The following is a 10,986-nucleotide window of genomic DNA, read 5'->3' on the forward strand; positions in this document are numbered from 1 at the left end:
CTGATGTACAGTCAAACCTCGTTAGTGCGCCACCCAGTTAACACATCACTCCGCTTACCGGGTCACTTTTTGAAAGTCCCAATTGTCCTCAGGCACAGCTATGGCTTACTCCGTTTAACGAGTCACTCCGCTTACTAAGTCATATTTTTGCTCTCCCAAGAGTGACTCATTAACGAGGTTTGACTGTATTTTTACTCTGATTTTTGTTGAAGTAAACTGTATTCTGTATTCAAGGAAGGGTGCCCCAAGTTTTTAATGTTATTCCCAAGGGTGCCGCAAACTTCAAAAGGTTGGGAAACGGTATTCTAATGGTTGGCACCAGGGTTGGACACTAGGGTGGAACAAAATTTTTTTTTTCGAAATTGCCATTGTAATAGAATTTAAAATATACCTTTATGTGAGGAAATGCCATTCCTAATATTTTTCCTCAAAATTCAAACTTCTTGAGGTTCCTCATCGCCCCTGAAGTTTTACGCATGTGTGGAATTCTGTAACATGACACCGCGGAGGAGGCTTTCCTATTCCCCTGAACACGTGATTCATTCAGTGACCTCAATGTTTTCCCCTTGTTTTTTTTCAGTATTCATTTGAAATCTTACCCCTTAACTGAGAGGGTGTATAGCAGTCAAAATGATGACCAGAAGCTTTTATTGTTGTGACATTTTAGGAAATCCCCTAAAGAGTGGGATTCTCGGGTTTTGCCCACCTATGGCGATGTTATGCTTTGTTATTTGCTGACTCAACGCAGTATGAAGGCACAACAATCAAGAAAAGATCCAGCTATTGCAGACATTCTTGAAATTATCGTGCTAAAGATAGAAAATATTTGGAAAATTGCTTCAATTCCTACGGTTTCTCACCAACGGATATACAAAATTTTCAAAGACTTTTACTGTAAATACAAGAATCTTCAGAAAAATATGAAAGCAAGGAAAGATTCTCAAACTTTCAAGTTGAACTTGAAATCTTTTCAGTGCGAAGCAAGGAAATTGTTCGACATTGCAGCATGCAAATGTGATTTTGAAGGTTGTAAGTATAACAAGTTAAGAAAGGTTCCAAATTTAGAACGAGATTTCTTACACTATCAGAGAAGTACACGCAAGATGGCCATTGGTCGAGTAGATGTCCTAATAATGAGAAAATTGAAAAACAATGAACACAATGAACAAAGGAAAATGAAAATGGTATCCCATTTGAAGTCATCTCAAGAAGAAACGGCGGAAACTAGTTCATCAACCACTGAAAACTTATCTATATCCAACGATTCTGAGGAAAGTGATCTATATGAGCCAAAACACAGTTTGCCGTTGAAGTTAGCATTTTTATCTACTAGTACTGAAGCTGGTCCATCAATCGGTGTCAAAGCAAGTACTTCATTTGCTTTTGAACAACTCCAAGAAGCAGTAAAGCAAGGGATATAAAGTCATCAATCCTAGACTTTTTGAAGCAAGATTTTGATACGAAGGAATTGATAACGATCGGATGCAACAGGACTTTACCAATACTGGTTATAAAAATGGTGTTATCAAATTAATACAGAAAAAATAGGCCATCCCTTGCAATGGCTTATTTGTCTTTTTCATTTTAATGAGTTACCTCTAAGGCATCTTGTGAAACATCTAGATCAGTGATTCCCAACATGGGCTTCAACGCCCCCTGGGGCGATGGAATGTTCCAGGGGCAGGGGCGGTAGAAGCTACAGGTATAACATGGGATCCTATGGGTTAGATTGTGTTGGGGGCGATGGGAGAAAAAAACTTCTACGTCCACCCAGAGAATTTATCGCTCTCATTACTCTCAGGTGAGAATCTCATTTACAAAACTGGGAATCAAGAGAATTTTGAAAATTAGAAATGAAGGATTATCAGAAGCAGAAATCCGTACATTCCATGTTCCGAAAATAAACTTTTCTGCTAATCACGATTCGGAACTATGTGCATGGGATCAAGTGCGAGTGACTGAACCACCTATTATGAAAAATTAGGAAATGGACCTACAAAAATGATCCGAACCTGCTTTTCCATCTATACCAAATTTTCACACACAAGCAGTTGAACGGTGCGTATGACTCGTAACTGAAGCATTTCTTGCTGTATCAACAACCAAGAGTCGTGAAGGCTTCATTCAAGCCAGAATAAATTCAAGAAGTACTCTTCCATCGTTTGAAAAAAAAACGGACTATTTTGCAAAAAAGTGAAATGTAATAACAGTGTGATAACAGAGGAAGCAATAGAGGCATTCTCCTTGTTGACACATACTTTGTCAAACTAGGTTCTTTTTGTAAATTTGGAACATGGTACAGTCTTGTCCCCCCCCCCCCAAAAAAAAAAGGGTTTATTTTCATCTCCCTCTATAAATCACTATATTCAGAGTGCTTGAAAAATTCTCCTTTCAACTGCTATGACAGCTGCAAATAAGCAAATATGCTTGTCAGTTATAACATATATGGAAATCTTAACTTTTGTGAGCATTTCTCTGGGTTTATATATATATATATATTCAGTTTTGCCTCATGTACTGAATAACTTTTAAATTAAGTGGTTTTTTTTTTTTAGAGAATGCTTTTTGAAAATCAACGTCGTTTATGTTTAAAAAGATTTTTATAATGTGTACTTAGAAAAGTCGTTTTGCTCTATCTTTAGGGTCTGTGAGGAACCTTAAGATATTAAAATATTTTCCTAGATTTTGGTATAACTTCTTAAAACATTGAAAGGCATCTTTTGAATACTAAGGCAACATCAATTTCTAAAAAAAAGTGAAAAAACACCCCTTTTTGTTCCACCCTATTGGACACGTCTATTGCCCGAGGCATGTAAAAATTCTTTCTGGGCATGTATTTTTATCAACCACATGCCTGATATGGCACATAAAAACACAAAAAATTAAAACACTTTTTTTGTGTTTTTATGATTATCCACTACAATGCAGCATTCCTTCCTTGTGGCATTTGAAGAAAAAAAAAAAGCCTTAAAAGACTAATTTTTATGTTACTGAAATTACCACAAGGCTGGTATCGGACATTTTGCAGCTCACCACAAAAACTGTATAGGTGCGTAATAAGGCAAATATGGGTTTTTAAGGCATATAAATATAGCATGTCCAGAAAGCTTACTGGGGAGGGGGAGGCAGCAAAGTAAAATAAATGACATAGGTAAAATGGGCATGTTATTTAGATACTTTTTCTAATTAAAATATGTTTCCATAACCAGTTGAGAAGAAAAAGGCTAAAAAGGGCAAAAAAAAAAAATATAAAATCAATCAGAAGGGTATTTATAGATTGATTTATTAGTAAATATATAAATGCGTGCCTCCAACTGTTGATTAAAGTGTATCCTGCTTATAACGTTATTCAAAAAACCATCACAAAAAATGTCCTAAACAGGAAACACTTTAAGTAATTCTTATTAAGATTTCCGTTTATTGTTAGGGCAACAAAAAATAAGTTGTACTAAGTAGAAAAATGTTCTAAATGGGAGGAACATTATAAGCGGGATCAACTGTATATTTGTTTTAGATTTATTACATGTGCGAAATTTCATACGTTATATTCTCAGTGCTAATGAGCTTCTTTGCAAACTTTTCCTACTAGAAGAAAATGAAAGTAAATGAACCTTTCGATGGAACATGTTTTTAGAAATGCATTGCAACATGGACCACCACTCAGTCTCAACAAAGAAATATAAGCACGTGATCAAAGACCTGGGGAATGCTGGAAGAAAATTCATAGAGATACCAGTGAATTATAGGGGGGGGGGGGGGACATAATTTTTTTCAAGATAAATTTTTTTTTAGAGGAACCCACTTTCACTTAAAAAGGACCCAGATTTTCAAATAACCTGGGCCCCGGAATCCAGGTAAATTAGAGTACAGCGGCATCTCTGTATATAGATCATCAACTATATTTAAAAATTGCAAGGTTCCATTTGATCTTACCCTCACACAATCTTGACTACCCCCTTAACCCTTACAGAGGCAATCCAGAGACGGCGGTTAATGGCAATGTGGCATCACGGTCAATGCATTTTATTATGGGACTATAAAATGCTAGTGGTAGGGATAGAGCCAATGTGGTAGTTATAATGTGGATCGGGGAAAATTTTAAAAACCGCTTAAAGGGTTAAGTTGACATGTTTATCGATATCTTTGAGGTGTAAAGTTATCTGGGTCCTACTGTATAATCTCTACTTTTGTTTTGGCAATTAACTTTTCATAGTGGTGGTTCTTTTTTTTCAGGTTTTTCCATATCCTTCTTTTGCTTTTTGTTTTTAGTAAGCTATTTCCTATGGCTCGTAGGTTTGTCATTTCCTCTTTCCTATACACCGCACCAGCAGTGTGTTTTATCCCCTTGAGGTGAAGGCATCTATAGGGGCACTAATTACAAAGAATCTTTTGGAAGGCAGGGTCGTATGATGTAGATGGTAGCATGCTTACCTAGTTTGCAAGAGGGTCTGGATTTGAGTCTCGGGGAAGAGCAGACTTCTTGAGTTCACCTTAGCATAAAATCCAGAAAATATCTGTTTCCTTTAGGCCCATAGCCAGACATTTCGTTCGTGGGGGGGGGGGGGACCAAAGTGATAAAACAATAGATTTGGCTATCTTTTTCTTATCATTTTCTCATATTTCAGGGGGGGGCAGACCCCCCAAGTCCCCCTCTACACCCTTGGTTTCCTTAGTATATTGGGCTAAGAGAAAAGCAGTCAGTCCCACCTGGTGGCCATTGGCTGAAGTTAAGAAGCTACTAATGCTTATATTTCAGCGCCTCACATCACAGTGCAATAAGGCAGGAAGAGTCATGTCTTCAGTGGTGTAGATGGTATACTTGCCCAGTTTGCAAGAGGGCTTGGGTTCGAGTCCTGGTGAAGACCAGATGACTTTTCTTTCTGATTTCACCTTGGCATAAAATCCAGAAAATATGTGTTTCCTTAAAGAATCTTTTGTTGGGGTTCAGGGTGACCATTTTATGACCCATATATTTTTTGGCTAACCAGATTTTTTTTTCATGAAAATGTTTAATTTTTCCAATAAATCTTCTTAGTGATGTAAAATTCTCGAGAATATTCTCTGCTAAGACTACTATTATAAATAACTTCAGAATTTTCTTATAAGTTCTTGATGAGAATATATTCTCTTAAAGGACTACTTTCATAAATTACTGGGGAATATTCTTATAGAAAATAATAAGAATTATTCTTACATTATTATTATTCTAAGTTATTAATAATAGTCCTTCCAGAGAATATTCTCCTCAATGAGAATATTCTTCAGGTACCGAAATCTTTCCAGAGAGTATTATCAAGAATGTATGTAATAACATGTATTATAATAAATAATCTCGATAAATAACTTGAGAATAATAATTATTTTTGATAAGAAGATTCTCTAGTAATTTATAATAGTAGTCCTTTGAGAGAAAATAATAGTAGTCCCTGAGAGAATATTCTCCGGAGAAAATGTTCCTGTCTCTCTTCCCGTCAAGATGGGTATATTGAAGTTTGTAGACCACAATATTAAAGTTTGAAAGCAAGAAAATTAAACCAACAGGGCTGAATTACACAACTTTCAAAGAAATGTGAGTGATACAGTATTTAAGTGTATGTGCATTGAAGAAAACAACAGTTTTGTATCTTCTTAGAATGAAGGTGATTGTATAAGAATTGCTTCCTTTATCAATCAAATTTGATTTAATTTCTTTTGTTGTGAACTTATTTCTGAAAATTTATCTAACTTTAAAATAATTTTTTAATGTTTTAATTTAATGGTTTCTAAAATCTTTATAGCCAAACTTTTAAAACCTCTCATCATGACCTGGAGTTGTCATTGTTAACTAAAAGTTGTCATTGGGGAGTGATTATACCAAAAATTGTTTTGTTGTAAATGTTTCAGGCAATGAAAACTGATTTATATTTTACAATATAAACAAAATTAGTAAAAAAATTTAAATTATTTAAAAGAAAAATGAATATTCTTGATTATTCTCCAATTTTCACATCCAGGAGAATATTCTCACCTCACATCTCTAAATCTTCTATCTTAACTGAAATAGTGGATAAAACTAATTAAGAAAACTTGATGATTACAAATATAAACTAGCAGAAATGACAGATGCTGCTAGGGTTTTGTCTATACCTAAAGCTTTCAAAAAGAGACAAACTGTTATAGTGTGATAAATATTAAAAAGAATGTATTGTTTGCAAACCAAAGAAACAAAAGTAAAAGATGTTACAATTGAAAAACTATTGTTGCTAGATATGCTTCTAAAGATTTTGAACTGTTGCTCAGCTCTGACAATTTTCAAGCAGCCCATTATATAAATGTAAGGTTCTGTTTTGTATACAAACATAAAAAGTTTACAGGAGGTGGAACAGAAATTGTACATTTTTATCGAAAACATTAAAAACACAGAATTTTATATATATATAAAATACAACTTTTACATATAACTATTAAACACACCAAAAAAAAAAAAAAAAAAAAATTCTGAGTCTTATTTTTGCAAAAAATACCTAATCTGAGTCTTGATTAGCATTGTGTTGCACGGAAAACAATGCAATTGTATCCGACATGGAAATATACAATTGCGAGTGGTTTTGATGTGCTGAGCATGAATATTACCATAAAAAGGTTTTATTATTGGCTCTCGTTTTGGAAATATTACCATGTTAAATTTTATTACGTTTTTAAATGTTTAATGTTGTTATTGGCTCTTGTTTTTCAGATATTACCATGCTAACAGTTAAAAAGTGCATTACAAGCATTATTGTATGATGAAAAAATAAGGACCTTAGACAATGTTACCATGGAAAATGATCACCCCTCTATATGTTGGATGACTATTGTTGGTGAATTGTATGAGATGTTCCGGTTCCGAAAATACTGCAAATCAATAGCGTTATCCCAATATTGATGAAAATAAACAGTGCCCTTTACCTCAGGGCAGAGACATATACTATTGTTGTGTTACAATTTGTTATTTTAGTGTCCAGCGCACGATTTATATAAGAAATAACTTTTTTGCATAAAACGCACAAAGTTTGTCAAAATTTATTGTTCAGTGTGATTCAATGTTTATGTGTTTGGTTGAAATTGCAAAAAAAAAAACCCGAAACAAAAAAACGAAGTAATCAAGCACTCATAATTACAGATGCTTATGCTTGATAATTATTATATAATTGACATTTTCACGTTATGTTGCTGTCAATATCAGTTTGCACGAATTTTTTTCTTATACTGCCTCTCACTTATTTAGCAAGGAAGAATGACGTGACACTTTGCAAAATTCACATTACCGCTTTCACGTGCACGTGTAGTTATGACAACAAACGAAAATAGTACGAGATAGGCGATCCGCTCATGAACCGTCTAGAAGAGCGGCTCTTTTCAAAGAGGGAGTGAGCGACGATTCTTAAAAAAAGAACCGGCTCTTACACTTCCATCACATACACGGAGGAAAGAATAACAGGAGGTGGCGTGACCAGCGCATCCGTTGAGAAAGTATGGGGAATTAAATTTGAAGTATTTTTGAAAAAGTACGAAGGTGTGTGTGCATTTTGATTAGATTTTTGTTTTGCATTTTTCAGGAGATATAAGTCTTTTTAATTTTGAATCTTAGTATTTAAAAAAAAATGATCCCATTAAATATTTTCAACTAAAATGTCATTTATGTGTTCATAATTCACCATTTAAAATTGTAAACTATTTTATGGAATTTTATGGAAATTTTATAAATGAGTGCAATATAAGAGTAAGACTTTTTTCATAATGTATAATATTGCAAGAGAGTATATGTATATTAGTAATTATATCCGATCAAAATTTTGAAATGTGTTTTTGAAGTTCCCCTCATACATTAATAAACATTTACAAAAATTTTATGATAATGCTTAGAGCAGCAACCAATTTCCTTTGAATTAGATTGATAATATGAATGTAGTTCGGGAATAAAAAATATTTTGATAACATTACTGTTTTTGTATTTTTCTGTGCATTGCTTTGTGTATCCTTTTATTGTAAATACAAATTCTAATAAGTTATATTATATAAATAAATAAAAAATCGCTGAACAGTGAAATACATTTTGCCTGATTTTTCAAAAATATTTGCTTGGGAGCCAAAAACATCTAGAAATATTTGTTGGCAGAGAATTTGAAACCTCTTTTTCATATTTAATTCATTAATTTAGTATTCAGTGTTTTCATATACCATACTAGGTAATAATTGTAATAAATAAAAGCAACCCCCTTCCAGCTACTAATCCCCCACCCCGAAAAGGTGGAATGTGATGTTTTTAGAGAATGAGGCTAATTCCCGCTTTAGGGGTCAGGTCATTTTCACCATCAGACCCTGTCATCGAGACTCTGAGATGACCAGCCTGTTTGTCTCTGGGGGAGGGGGAGGGTGAGAGCCATACTCCGATTCCTCGTTTGCGAAGCTTACCTATTTTGCATAAGCAGACCGCAGAGAATCTGACGACGACGGTGTGGGAATTCCGTGGATCACGGACTTTGGATTTCACCGGAACTGCGTGAGCCTCGCAGTACATATTTCTTGTGTGCATTCAATGTTTACGGGTTGGGGTTTGAGTAGGAGGCGAAAGGACAAGGTGTACCAAGCCTTGAACCGAGCACCGACCCTACTCCATTACGGAAGATATACCCCTCCTCCTTCACAATACCAGAGGCTCTACCTCTGCTACACCACTCCGAAGAAATGGCGAACTCGTTCGAGTTTCAAGGGTAGGCTCATGGCCCCCACAAGGGGTGGGCTGACAAGGCTCCAACCCTGGGGACCGGTGTGATTTTACTCATTTTTTTGTTTTTTCACGCTATAAATTCATCATAAAGGGGCCCCGTGAAAGTCTGGTCGGGGGGCCCGTAAAAGATCCCAGCTCAGGGGCCCTGCTTCAGGATGTGGGGGCCATGGGGGCTGGTAGCCGTGAAGCAATCGAAGGAGCTAGAGACCCCCCCCCCCCCAATGTTAAGTCGTCTTAATAGTATCCAGAGCCCCGTTTACATTGTGCAATAAAATATCCCGGGAAGTTACCCGTAACAGGGATTTCCGCTACAACCCGTTTACATGGCGTTTAGTTTATGCCCATGGAGGAAAGAATAACAGGAGGTGGCGTGACCAGCGTGTCCGTTGAGGAAGCATGGGGGAATCAGGGTTGCCAGATGAAGCCAGTGATCGCTCTATTAAAGGGACCAAGTGAGCCCAAACAAACCGTGGCTTCCCATGCTTTCCTATGAGAAACATCCCGTTTTTAAAAAACATTTAAAACTTTACTGTTCACTCTTTAGGAACTCGATTTTTCCCCCTCAAATTCTGTGAACATATTTATACAATTGAACGAGAGCTTTTACAATTTTAGTTGTTATTTGTTTTCGAATATTAACTTCAACAACATGGAACCTTTTGCAAAATAACCAAAATTTACCCATATCTTGTGCCGCAAAATTTCTTTTCAGCATTTTAATACTAAAAAAAATTCTGCCAAAGCATGTGCCTCAGTGCTGAGAGAGAGACAATGTTTAAAGACACTCGAACAATCAAGCGGTGTTTTGAGAAAATCTGACTTTTTTGTGAAAAGAGCATTTTAATGCAAAATATTAGCATATATAATGTCTTTCAGCTGTTTATATTAAAATATTGTAGAAATACTTCCAGTCCAGGTCGAACACAGACAATTTTTTTTTGTCAAATTTTCGTACACATACCACTTTAAAAGCAAAGTAATAGGTACAAAATGAAGAGGAAAAAAACAGCCCAAGTGATTATTTTCCTAAATACTATAGAGATGACTCATCGCGGCTCCTAAAAAAAGTTTTTATTTTTAATATTTTTTTTTTCCTCAATACTATCTATATCCACATAGCGGAAGGTTCGGATGGGCGGCATATATTTCAGTAATGCGTGTTCAAGAATATCAGAGTGGAACAGAAGAAGGGTGGCGAAATTTGTATAGCCTACAGGCAGCAAAACCATGAATACACAGTGGCGGAGGACGTTCGAGCACTTCCAGTACTTTGAGGCACGGGGACGGCAAAATGCTGTTTGCCCCGAGTGGCAAAAATCCTAGCTACGGCCCTGTCAGAAGGTGCTCGAACACCTCAGAATTGATTCAGAAATCAAACTTCCTCATGTAAAGCTTAAGATGAGCGCCCATAGGCCTGAAACACTTTCAAAATGCCCCGGATCTATCATAATGACGAACGAAACAAAGAGGCAAAATAAACAGTTTAAAGAAAAAATTATGAAAATTACATTTTATTGGAGCTTCATGTTATTTTAATTAATCATATTCCCATAGACATTAATGTGATACATCGAATTTTCAAAATAAATTGAAGGCACTGAACTAAAAATGACGAGTTGAGATTGAAAAATGATCTTCCCCTTTCAAAAATAAATTAAAAATATAAAACCCCTTATACAAGGATAAAGTTTTATCTTTCCCCTTTATTGGATCATGTAGATTACCTGAAGACGCATTAAATAGTCATGGTGCTTAAATTTATTTAGTTATTAATATTTGAAAAGAATTCGATCCTGCAAAACACATGTTAAGTACAGGGAAAAAAGCGGTTTGTTTGGGCTTACTTGTCAATCCATAGGGTTGCCGCAACGGCTTCAATTTTCGTGCCTGATGTCTCCTCATTGTATTCTTTCCTCCATGTACAAGAAACTACCAAGAACAAGCAGGCTTTTGCAAACATTGGTGAAAAGAACCGTGACAAGCCGTGAGCCGCAGAAATTCAAGTGAACTGTTTCCCGTTGAAACGCCTCTTGTAATTGATTGGAAATGATCAATGAACCGCTGAGATTTTTTCGCCCGTTTTGCCTGCTGCTATTGGCTACAAATGATCCGTGACGAGCCGCGGAAATTCAAGTGAGCCATGTCCTGTTAAAAGGCCTTTTGTAATTGTTGGAACTCACGACTGGGTCTCGTCCCAAGTCCCACACCTTCCCTTCTAAGAAGTAAGAACGCGTTGG

The 10,986-nt window shown here is 35.8% G+C and overlaps 1 protein-coding gene across 5 annotated transcripts in view; it reads right to left on the minus strand.

The window, feature by feature from the left end:
* LOC149072895 (tRNA (32-2'-O)-methyltransferase regulator THADA) overlaps window positions 1–7,327 on the minus strand; it is a 240,872-nt gene extending 233,545 nt beyond the window's left edge. For 2 of the 5 annotated variants that reach the window (XM_089246913.1, XM_089246914.1), the window contains exon 1: window positions 6,781–7,321. The gene's annotated coding sequence lies outside the window, so the exon portion shown is untranslated. Of the gene's footprint in view, window positions 1–6,780 lie in introns of all 5 variants that reach the window. The other 3 variants (XM_089246909.1, XM_089246911.1, XM_089246910.1) reach the window with 3 other exon arrangements.
* Between the last annotated feature and the right edge of the window lie 3,659 nt (window positions 7,328–10,986).

This window comes from Pholcus phalangioides, unplaced genomic scaffold, assembly GCF_987345545.1.
Source record: "Pholcus phalangioides strain wild (caught in Gottingen) unplaced genomic scaffold, Ppha-v1.0 ptg000017l_1, whole genome shotgun sequence".
Classification (NCBI taxonomy): domain Eukaryota; kingdom Metazoa; phylum Arthropoda; class Arachnida; order Araneae; family Pholcidae; genus Pholcus; species Pholcus phalangioides.